This window comes from Bufo bufo, chromosome 6 (assembly GCF_905171765.1).
Source record: "Bufo bufo chromosome 6, aBufBuf1.1, whole genome shotgun sequence".
Lineage (NCBI taxonomy): Eukaryota > Metazoa > Chordata > Amphibia > Anura > Bufonidae > Bufo > Bufo bufo.
In genome coordinates, this window is record NC_053394.1 from 91,180,082 (window position 1) to 91,192,572 (window position 12,491).

Sequence of the window (12,491 nt, forward strand, 5' to 3'; positions counted from 1 at the left end):
TGTTGGAGAGCCAGTGTGATGCATTATCTTTGGCCACAGTGTCGCGTCACACTGACTTGACAATAAGCAATATCACTGTATGTTAATGATCATAATGAATTTTTTCTTTTTTATTGAGCACTTTAAGAGTGGTAGTGTCCCTGGTCATGTGGGGTTGACAAAGACATTTTTTTGTCATACCTGACAATGCAGGTATACTTATCACCATTAATTATGGATTATGGTTACTCTGATAGCACTATCAAGTCTATTCACATTGTCATTCTGTTCAGGTAGTGAACAGCGGAACACTATTAGATATCATGATGATTATATAACTACAGAATATAAATCATGCACTTGTTTATGTTTTTAATCTGTTGGTAATCATGTTTTGTATTCAGCACATATGATATTAAATTTGTAAGGTGATTTATGTGATCATGTTTTGATATCTACCCTATATGTATGAGGATCCTATTGTAAGATATTTCCATGTATTGGTATGTCGTAATGGGGCACCTCTCTAATAATATATGACGTTTATCTGTGAGGCACATTCTGGTTGTGTTGTGATGTGGTGGGGCACGCGTATGCGGCATACATCATTGTGGGATTTGTGGGATTTCTGCATTAGTGATATCTTCATAACCATATATGGTATTCTATGTGTTATGAACATGTGTTCTACTGATTTGTAGAACACGCTGTGACTATATGGTGGTGTTGCTAGATATTTTTATGGACTATATGGTGTGGACTGTGCGTTGTGCCCCGCCGCGTGACAACACAATGATGATGTATGGCGATGATCTATGTATCGTTTTGAAATGATGTCTCTTTGGGATGTGTCCTAATGTATCCAGCCCCATATCTATTGATACACTATATATTTACCTTGCTCTCCTGTTAATGAAACATATATGTATTCAGATGTATTCAGCTCTTGTCCTATACCTGTAATATCCCCTATGTGGACTTTGTATATGGGGCTTCTTAATATGAATAATAGTATCTAGCATGGTGGATGCGGTTTTGATATTGTTACAGCTCCGATCTCTTCCTGCTCTGATTGGCTGATACAGCGCTATGCTATGATGCGCTGTGCGCCGGGTCACATGGGGACGCCACTAGGTTTCCTTGGGAGGCGGGCTGGAACGCATGGCTTGCGTTCCACCCCTCCTCCTAATGAATGCGGCGGCGCCATGACTGACTCGGCGTGCATCATCGGGTAGGAGCGCTCAATAGTAAGTACCAGCCGCTGTATCTAATTATGTTATGCCCTAAAGCCACATGGGGGATATAAATAGGAGCCTATGGCCACACTTACACTACCTCCTGACGAAGCTGAGGCGAAACGCGCGTCGGGGTCTTTTGCCTGTCATGTGCCTGTTGTCTCTGCCTCCATCATGTCTCACGGTATGTTGTGATTTTCCATCAGATATCCACTGATGAGTTTTGCTTACAGCCCTCATGAAGGTCTGGTCCATGGGGTCTCATTTATTCATATATTTCGAGTATCCCATTAGGGCATGATTCTGTGTCTATGCTCTTAACTGTGTAAGCTTAGGATCCAGCGCTTGGGTCTCATCCTGTGGCTATGCACTTAGGTGATGATGACAGTTTATATTACTTTCCCAGTGGTTTGTACACGATATAACCCTCTTTTTTCTGTGAATCACCATACTGCATACTTTATACACACCTGACATGTGCTCCATCTTTTGGTGGGTTACAGAGACACCGGCCGGGGGACTGAGGCATCCGGAGTTTTTCTGCTGACTTTTCAAATCTCTCCTTTTTGTTATCCTTATTATCCCAATTATTATGCATTGTTTATTATTATGAAATAAAATATATATTTTTTAATACATTGGGCATCCATTTGTTGTTTGTTGGACAACACTTTAGGTTTATATACAGTGGGATGCGAAAGTTTGGGCAACCTTGTTAATCGTCATGATTTTCCTGTATAAATCGTTGGTTGTTACGATAAAAAATGTCAGTTAAATATATCATATAGGAGACACACACAGTGATATTTGAGAAGTGAAATGAAGTTTATTGGATTTACAGAAAGTGTGCTATAATTTTTTTAACAAAATTAGGCAGGTGCATAAATTTGGGCACCACAAAAAAGAAATGAAATCAATATTTAGTAGATCCTCCTTTTGCAGAAATTACAGCCTCTAAACACTTCCTGTAGGTTCCAATGAGAGTCTGGATTCTGGTTGAAGGTATTTTGGACCATTCCTCTTTACAAAACATCTTTAGTTCATTCAGGTTTGATGGCTTCCGAGCATGGACAGCTCTCTTTAAGTCACACCACAGATTTTCAATTATATTCAGGTCTGGGGACTGAGATGGTCATTCCAGAACGTTGTACTTGTTCCTCTGCATAAATGCCTTAGTGGATTTTGAGCAGTGTTTAGGGTCGTTGTCTTGTTGAAAGATCCAGCCCCGGCGCAGCTTCAGCTTTGTCACTGATTCCTGGACATTGGTCTCCAGAATCTGCTGATACTGAGTAGAATCCATGCGTCCCTCAACTTTGACAAGATTCCCAGTCCCTGTACTGGCCACACAGCCCCACAGCATGATGGAACCACCACCATATTTTACTGTAGGTAGCAGGTGTTTTTCTTGGAATGCTGTGTTCTTTTTCCTCCATGCATAACGCCCCTTGTTATGGCCAAATAACTCAATTTTAGTTTCATCAGTCCACAGCACCTAATTCCAAAATGAAGCTGGCTTGTCCAAATGTGCTTTAGCCCACCTCAAGCGGCACTTTTTGTGCTTCCTCTGCATCACTCTCGCATACAGCATCTCCTTGTGTAAAGTGCGCCAAATGGTTGAACGAATGCACAGTGACTCCATCTGCAGCAAGATGATGTTGTAGGTCTTTGGTGCTGGTCTGTGGGTTGACTCTGACTGTTCTCACCATTCGTTGCTTCTGTCTATCCGAGATTTTTCTTGGTCTGCCACTTCGAGCCTTAACTTGAACTGAGCCTGTGGTCTTCCATTTCCTCAATATGTTCCTAACTGTGGAAACAGACAGCTGAAATCTCTAAGACAGCTTTCTGTATCCTTCCCCTAAACCATGATGGTGAACAATCTTTGTCTTCAGGTCATTTGAGAGTTGTTTTGAGACCCCCATGTTGCTACTCTTCAGAGAAAATTAAAAGAGGAGGGAAACTTACAATTGACTCCCTTAAATACTCTTTCTCATAATTGGATTCACCTGTGTATGTAGGTCAGGGGTCACTGAGCTTACCAAGCCAATTTGAGTTCCAATAATTAGTTGTAAAGGTTTTGGAATCAATAAAATGACAACAGTGCCCAAATTTATGCACCTGCCTAATTTTGTTTAAACAATTATAGCACACTTTCTGTAAATCCAATAAACTTCATTTCACTTCTCAAATATCACTGTGTGTGTCTCCTATATGATATATTTAACTGACATTTTTTATCGTAACAGCAAACGATTTATACAGGAAAATCATGACGATTAACAAGGTTGCCCAAACTTTCGCATCCCACTGTAGTTGTTTTTCTTGCGTGCCCTCGATTATGGCATTATAAGTGAGGCCTCTTTCTTGTTTGGATCTATGATAACAACTGAATGAGACCTGCCATATATCAGCTTCCACAAAATAGTGATAGAGGTTTTCCATATACTTGCATCAACAAAATTACTGCTTGAGGGTGATATACCAGCTTCAACTAACAACTGATTGAGGCATTCCATATATCAGCTTCCACAAAATAGTGATAGAGGTTTTCCATATTCCTGTGTCAACAAAATATATATTGCGGGTTTTGATATACTTACTTCAACTCACAACTGATTGAGGCCTTCCAAATATCAGCTTCCACAAAATAGTGATAGAGGTTTTCCATATACCTGCGTCCACAAAATACAGTTTCCGGGTTTTGATATACCTGCTTCAACTAACAACTGATTGAGGCCTGCCATATATTAGCTTCCAGAAAATAGTGACAGAGGTTTTCCATATATCTGCGTCCACAAATTACTGCTTTGGAGAGAGTTCAGAGAAGAGCTACTAAATTAGTACATGGATTGCAGGATAAAACTTACCAGGAAAGATTAAAGAACCTAAGCTTGGAAGAAAGACGAGACAGAGGGGATATGATAGAAACGTTTAAATACATAAAGGGAATCAACAAGGTAAAAGAGGAGAGAATATTTAAGCGAACAAAAACTGCTACAAGAGGACATAGTTTTAAATTAGAGGGGCAAAGGTTTAAAAGTAATATCAGGAAGTATTACTTTACTGAGAGAGTAGTGGATGCATGGAATAGCCTTCCTGCAGAAGTGGTAGCTGCAAATACAGGGAAGGAGTTTAAGCATGCATGGGATAGGCATAAGGCCATCCTTCATATAGGATAGGGCCAAGGGCTATTCATAGTATTCAGTATATTGGGCAGACTAGATGGGCCAAATGGTTCTTATCTGCCGACACATTCTATGTTTCTATGTTGCTATGCTTGAGGGTGAAGCTTCAACTAATAACTTATTGACGCCTGCCATATGTCATCTTCCACAAAATAGTGATAGAGGTTTTCCCATATACCTGCATCCACAAACTTACTTCTGAAGGGTAATATACCAGCTTCAACTAACAACTGATTGAGGGCTTCATATAAGATAGGGCAAGGGGCTATTCTTAGTATTCAGTATATTGGACAGACGAGAGGGGCCAAATGGTTCTTATCTGCCGACACATTCTATGTTTCTATGTTTCTATGCTTGAGGGTGATATACCAGCTTTAACTAACAACTGATTGAGGCCTGCCCTATATCAGCTTCTCCAAAATAGTGATAGAGGTTTTGTATATACCTGCGTCCAGAAAATAGTGATTGCGGGTTTTGATATACCTGCTTCAACTAAGAACTGATTGAGGCCTACCATATATTATCTCCCACAAAGTAGTGATAGAGGTTTTCCATATACCTGCGTCCACAAAATTACTTCTGGAGGGTGATATACCAGCTTCAACTAACAAATGATTGAGGCCTTCCATATATCGGCTTCCACAAAATAGTAATAAAGGTTTTCCATATATCTGTGTCCACAAAATACAGATTGTGGGTTTTAATACAGAGTGGGCCATTTATATGGATACACCTTAATAAAATGGGAATGGTTGGTGATATTAACTTCCTGTTTGTGGCACATTAGTATATGTGAGGGGGGAAACTTTTCAAGATGGGTGGTGACCATGGCGGCCATTTTGAAGTTGGCCATTTTGAATCCAACTTTTGTTTTTTCAATAGGAAGAGGGTCATGTGACACATCAAACTTATTGGGAATTTCACATGAAAAACAATGGTGTGCTTGGTTTTAACGTAACTTTATTCTTTCATGAGTTATTTACAAGTTTCTGACCACTTATAAAATGTGTTCAATGTGCTGCCCATTGTGTTGGATTGTCAATGCAACCCTCTTCTCCCACTCTTCACACACTGATAGCAACACTGCAGGAGAAATGCTAGCACAGGCTTCCAGTATACGTAGTTTCAGGTGCTGCACATCTCGTATCTTCACAGCATAGACAATTGCCTTCAGATGACCCCAAAGATAAAAGTCTAAGGGGGTCAGATCGGGAGACCTTGGGGGCCATTCAACTGGCCCAAGACGACCAATCCACTTTCCAGGAAACTGTTCATCTAGCTGGCACGTTCCCTGAGTTTTTCCAGCAAGATGGTGCACCACCACATTATGGGTGTCAGGTCCGAGCATTCCTAGATAAACAGTTTCCTGGAAAGTGGATTGGTCGTCGTGGGCCAGTTGAATGGACCCCAATGTCTCCCGATCTGACCCCCTTAGACTTTTATCTTTGGGGTCATCTGAAGGCAATTGTCTATGCTGTGAAGATACAAGATGTGCAGCACCTGAAACTACGGATACTGGAAGCCTGTGCTAGCATTTCTCCTGCGGTGTTGCTATCAGTGTGTGAAGAGTGGGAGAAGAGGGTTGAATTGACAATCCAACACAATGGGCAGCACATTGTGGGCAACACCATTGTTTTTCTTGTGAAATTACCAATAAGTTTGATGTGTCACATGACCCTCTTCCTATTGAAAAAAAAAATGTTGGATTCAAAATGGCCGACTTCAAAATGGCCGCCATGGTCACCACCCATCTTGAAAAGTTTCCCCCCTCACATATACTAATGTGCCACAAACAGGAAGTTAATATCGCCAACCATTCCAATTTTATTAAGGTGTATCCATATAAATGGCCCACCCTGTTCAGTGCTGCCCATAATTATTCATACGCTTGGCAAATTTTGACTTAAAGTTACTTTTAATCAAGCAGCAAGTAATTTTTTGTTGGGAAATGACATAGGTGTCTCCCAAATGATAATAAGACGATATACAAGAGGCATTATTGTGGGAAAAAAACATTTCTCAGCTTTTATTTACATTTGAGCAAAAAATACAAGATGTTCCGCACTGTGGAAAATCTCAGAGGACGTGGTCGGAAGCCAAAAGTGACACCTGTGCTGGCCAGGAGGATAGTTAGAGAGGTGAAAAAGAATCCAAGGATCACCACCAAGTCCATCCTGGTGAATCTGGGCTCTGCTGGTGGCAATGTCTCAAGGCAGACAATCCAACGGACACTGCACACTGCTGGGTTCCACTTCTCCAGATAAAGCACACAAAAGCTCGCTTGGCCTTTGCAAAAGCTCATCTGGACAAAGAAGAAGACTTCTGGTCTTCTGTGTTATGGTCAGATAAAATAAAAATTGAATTGTTTGGTCACAATAATGTTTCCTTCATTTGGCGTAAAAAAGGAGAAGCCTTAGACCCAAAGAACACCACCCCCACTGTCAAACATGGTGGTGGGAACCTAATGCTTTGGGGGTGTTTTTTAGCCAATGGACCAGGGAACCTAATCACAGTAAACGGCAACATGAAAAAAGAGCAATACATGAGGATTCTCAATGACAACATCAGGCAGTCTGCAGAGAAACTTGGCCTTGGGCACCAGTGGACATTTCAGCATGACAATGACCCAAAACACACAGCAAAAGTGGTGAAGAAATGGTTAGCAGACAACAACATTACCGTTTTGAAGTGGCCCAGCCAGGGTCCAGACTTGAATCCAATTGAGAATCTGTGGAGGGAGCTAAAGATCAGGGTGATGGCAAGAAGACCCTCCAACCTGAAAGATTTGGAGCTCATTGCTAAAGATAAATGGGCAAAAATACCTGTGGAGACATGCAAAAAGATGGTCTGCAATTATAGGAAGCGTTTGATAGCTGTAATAGCCAATAAAGGCTTTTCTATTGATTATTGAGAAGGGTATGAATAATTTTGGACTGGACACTCTTTGCTCAAATGTAAATAGAAGCTGAGAAATGTTTTTTTTTCCCCCACAATAATGCCTTTTGTACATCTGGGAGGTCATTATCCCCTACTGACTCCAATTAGGATAATGGAATAAACACCTTTGACCACATGCTGGGTATAATGACCTCTGACCCCATCCTGGGTATAATTACCAGATGTTGATACATATTTATTCCCAGAGAATTCTTGTACAGTCACTCAGAATTAAGAAAGCTCGTTGGAAGAACGAGTGAAATGTTTTCAAGAAATCTACAGTAAGTCCAGTTGCCTTGATTTATTCTTTACAGATATACCATGACCTGGATAAATAAGAACCTTTACAGACCTCTTGTACATCGTCTTATTATCCTTTGGGAGACACCTATGTCATTTCCCATCAAAAAATTACTTGCTGGTTGAATAAAAGTAACTTTAAGTCAAAATTTGCCAGGGGTATGAATAATTATGGGAAGCACTGTACCTGCTTCAACTAACAACTGATTGAGGCCTGCCATGTATTAGCTTCCACAAAATAGTGATAGAGGTTTTCCATAGACCTGCGTGCACATAATTACTGCTGGAGGGTGATATACCAGCTTCAACTAACAACAGATTGAGGCCTGCGCCCCCCAAAAAAAAAAAACTGATTGAGGGGTGTGATATACCTATAATATAACTTCTAACATAGAAAATATATTATAGTGCATTTGTATTGTGCAGCAGTTGTGTGCGGTTCTGCGGAGATACCACAGCTATATAGAGGGGCAAACGCTATTGGAATAACTAATTGCAACTCGTGTGATATACCTGTTGCCCCCCAAAAAAACAGATTAAGGAGTGCGAAATACCTGCTTCCACAAAATACTGATCAAGGAGTTTGATATACCTGCTTCCACAAAATACTGATTGATGGGTTGATACAGAGGCTTCCACCAAATATAGATTGAGGCCTGTAATACACCAGCTTCCACCAAATATTGATTAAGGGGTTTGATATACCAGCTTCCAGCAAATACTCATTATAGGGTTCTATATACCTGTTTCCACAAAATACTGAGAGAGGGGATTGACATACCGGCTTCCACAAAATATTGGTTGAGGCCTGGGATACACCAGCTTCCACCAAATATTGATTAAGGGGTTTCTAGCAAATACTCATTAAGGGGTTCTATATATCTGTTTCCACAAAATACTGATAGAGGGGATTGATATAACGGCTTCACCCAAATATTGATTGAGGCCTGTAATACACCAGCTTCCACCAAATATTGATTAAGGGGTTTGATTTACCAGCTTCCAGCAAATTCTCATTAAGGGGTTCTGGATACCTGTTTCCACAAAATACTGATAGAGGGGATTGATATACCGGCTTCCACCAAATATTGATTGAGGCCTGCAATATACCTGCTTCCACAAATACTGCTCTTCTATAGGGACTTTGTCACAGGGTTATTTTGAAAATGACAGGCAGAGGAAGAGGCAGGCCATTCTGCAGGGGTGGTAGGGGCCGGGCAGGTGCACCAGGCCGGAGTCTAAGTGGGAAGTTGCAGAATGTGCGTGAGATTACGTCAAAGGTCGTACCAGAGTTGGTTGCGTGGCTCACTCAGCCTTCCGCTTCTGCACCCTCCTCATACTCTGTATCTGCACCCTCCTTACTCTCTGCTGTGTGCACTCCCAAAGACACCACCACCAACACCATAACCCCTCTGCTTGAGTCAGAGGAATTATTTGTCCATCCTTTCCTAGACCTTACCGATGCGCAGCCATTCTTGGCATCGGATCAGGAAGCTGAGGTATCAACGGCCAACACCCAGCGGTCTGACGACAGTACCCACGTCAGCCCAAGAACAGAGTCCCCGCTGTTGGCTGGCTTCTCCGAGATCTCAAATGTCAGTGGTGGTGAAGGTGACAATGATGACGTGTTGATGGATGTCACGTGGGTGCCCACAAGAGAGGAAGAGGAGGGGATTTCATAGGGAGAGACAGAGCAGCAGATAGGGGGTAGAAGGAGGAGAAGCAGGCAGAACTTGCAGTGCACAGGAGGCAAAAAGCAGACTGCAAATGTATCTGGAGCGAGCCATCCACCATGCACGGTCACATCTGGCGCACCCAGGACACCAGCATAAGGCTCCGCTGTGTGTTCTTTTTTTTTACTTGTCAGCTGCTGAAAATAGTGTTGCCATCTGCAGCCTAGCTTCCCATCACAAAGCCCAGTGGGAGCAACGCCGTCAGAACCCACAAAGCTACACTCACGGTGCTCCATGTCCTGCTTCTTCTCCTCTCTCCTGCTATTTGTCCTCGACTCCACCTTCCACCGTGCCGTCGTTGCATTCATCTGGAAAAAGGCAGGCTTCTGTGGCCCAAATGGTCAAATGTAAAAAGTTGATGACGCGGCAGGCGTCTGATTTGTGACTGCCCGACACGCTGAAACTCCACCTTCTATATGCTTGATAGGCTGCTCTAGCAGAAACATGCCGTTAATGACTACCTGTACAAACTCTGCGGCAGGACAGGTTCTGGGGAGCTTGGTTTCTTTTCACCGTGCCAGTGGCTGCTCATTTGATGAGATCACCAAACTGGTCAGTCGCAACCAGGGCACCATCAGTGACATTGTACCTTACACCTTCTTTCTGGAACGTGCATTGCGTCGTGTCATTGATCAATCCATCGAGGAGCAGGAGCAGGAAGATGAGGAAGTCGCAATGCTGAATGAATTCCCAGGGGGGCTACTCCATCTGAGACAAGTCAGCAGGAGTCTGAAGAGGAGACAGAGGAGGATAGTGCCTGGGGGGAGGAGAAGGAGCAAGAAGAGCAGGCTTTAAACTTTTCTGTGATACCTGGTGTTGTCCGTGGATGGGGGGAGGAGACCAAGGGCAACATTCTCCTGGGCTATCAGCAGGCGTCAGGTCGCTCTACCTCTTCCAATTTAGTGTAAATGAGGGCCTTCATGCTCCAGTTTTTGAAGAGGGACCCCCCGTATAAAAGCATAAAGGGCAAGGACCAGTACTGGGTGGCAACTTATTTAGACCCCTAGTACAAAAAATGGCGGAAATGTTACCAGCATCGCAGAGGGCTGTCAGAATGTAGCATTTCCAGACCTTGTGTCAAGAGATGCTGCAATCTGCTGCTGCGGGCGCTGGAAGAGGAATTTCCACCTATAGAGAAACAGTTACAGTTACATTACCAATCCAAAAGTGCATGCCACAAGAGGGCGGTTTGAAGATGTGTTGGTCACTTCGGATGTGAGATCCTTTTTGCAGCCAACCCATCGATTGCTGCCCTCCGGATCCAGCCTCAGGGAACTCCTAGACCGACAGTTGTCCGACTACATCGGGTTAACGGCCAATGTGGACGCTCTGAGAAGCAAGGAACCCCTTGACTACTGGGTGTGCAGGCTTGACCTGTGGCCAGAGCTGGCACAATTTGCCATGGAAATCTTGGATTGCCTCTCGTCAAGTGTCCTGTCCGAAAGGACGTTCAACACATCAGGGGGGATCGTGACCGATAAGCGCACTCGCCCAGCTCACGACAGTGTGGACTACCTCACATTTATAAAAATGAATGAGGCATGGATCTCGGAGGAATTCAACACCTGTGACAACCACATTTAATTGAATTTCCTCATCCCAGCCAAAACATATCCGCCACGACCCAAAACAAATAATGGTCCCTGTCTTATGTAAATACAGCGGCATAAAAGGCCTTTTCTGTCCCGTGAATGCCTAATGTTTGGGGCCTTGGAGGAATTTAACACCTATGATGACCACGTGTTATCGAATTTCAACTATTATCATTTGTTTTTTTTTCAAGAGGGGGGATTTTGTTAGCCATGTTTTTAATCCAATTTGATATTTTTAGTTCTTTTAAACATATATATTTGACATGTAGTTGTACTTGCCTGCAGTAAAATTGGTATCCTATGACCGTCTAATATTCCTACAGCCACATAAAAACTTGATCTTTTCTGTCCGGTGAATGCCTAAAGATTGGGGCCTATACTCCACTGGCCTGCAGTAAAATTGATATCCAATGACCGTCTAATATACCTCCAGCCACATAATCACTTGATCTTTTCCGTACGGTTAATGCATAATTTTTGGGGCCTGTAATCGAACTGGCGAACAGTAAAATTGTTATACGGTGACCGCCTAATGTACCTCCAGCCACATTATCAATTGTTCTTTTCTGTCCTGTGAAAGCATAATGTTTGGTGCCTGTACTCCACTGGTCTGCAGTAAAATTTATATCCAATGACCATCTAATAAACCTCCAGCCACATAATCACATGATGTTTTCTGTCTGGTGAATGCCTAATGTTTGGGGCCTGTACTAAACTGACCTGCAGTAAAATTTATATCCAATGACCGTCTAATATACAGTGGGATGCGAAAGTTTGGGCAACCTTGTTAATCGTCATGATTTTCCTGTATAAATCGTTGGCTGTTACGATAAAAAATGTCAGTTAAATATATCATATAGGAGACACACACAGTGATATTTGAGAAGTGAAATGAAGTTTATTGGATTTACAGAAAGTGTGCTATAATTGTTTAAACAAAATTAGGCAGGTGCATAAATTTGGGCACTGTTGTCATTTTATTGATTCCAAAACCTTTACAACTAATTATTGGAACTCAAATTGGCTTGGTAAGCTCAGTGACCCCTGACCTACATACACAGGTGAATCCAATTATGAGAAAGAGTATTTAAGGGGGTCAATTGTAAGTTTCCCTCCTCTTTTAATTTTCTCTGAAGAGTAGCAACATGGGGGTCTCAAAACAACTCTCAAATGACCTGAAGACAAAGATTGTTCACCATCATGGTTTAGGGGAAGGATACAGAAAGCTGTCTTAGAGATTTCAGCTGTCTGTTTCCACAGTTAGGAACATATTGAGGAAATGGAAGACCACAGGCTCAGTTCAAGTTAAGGCTCGAAGTGGCAGACCAAGAAAAATCTCGGATAGACAGAAGCGACGAATGGTGAGAACAGTCAGAGTCAACCCACAGACCAGCACCAAAGACCTACAACATCATCTTGCTGCAGATGGAGTCACTGTGCATCGTTCAACCATTCGGTGCACTTTACACAAGGAGATGCTGTATGCGAGAGTGATGCAGAGGAAGCCTTTTCTCCGCCCACAGCACAAAAAGT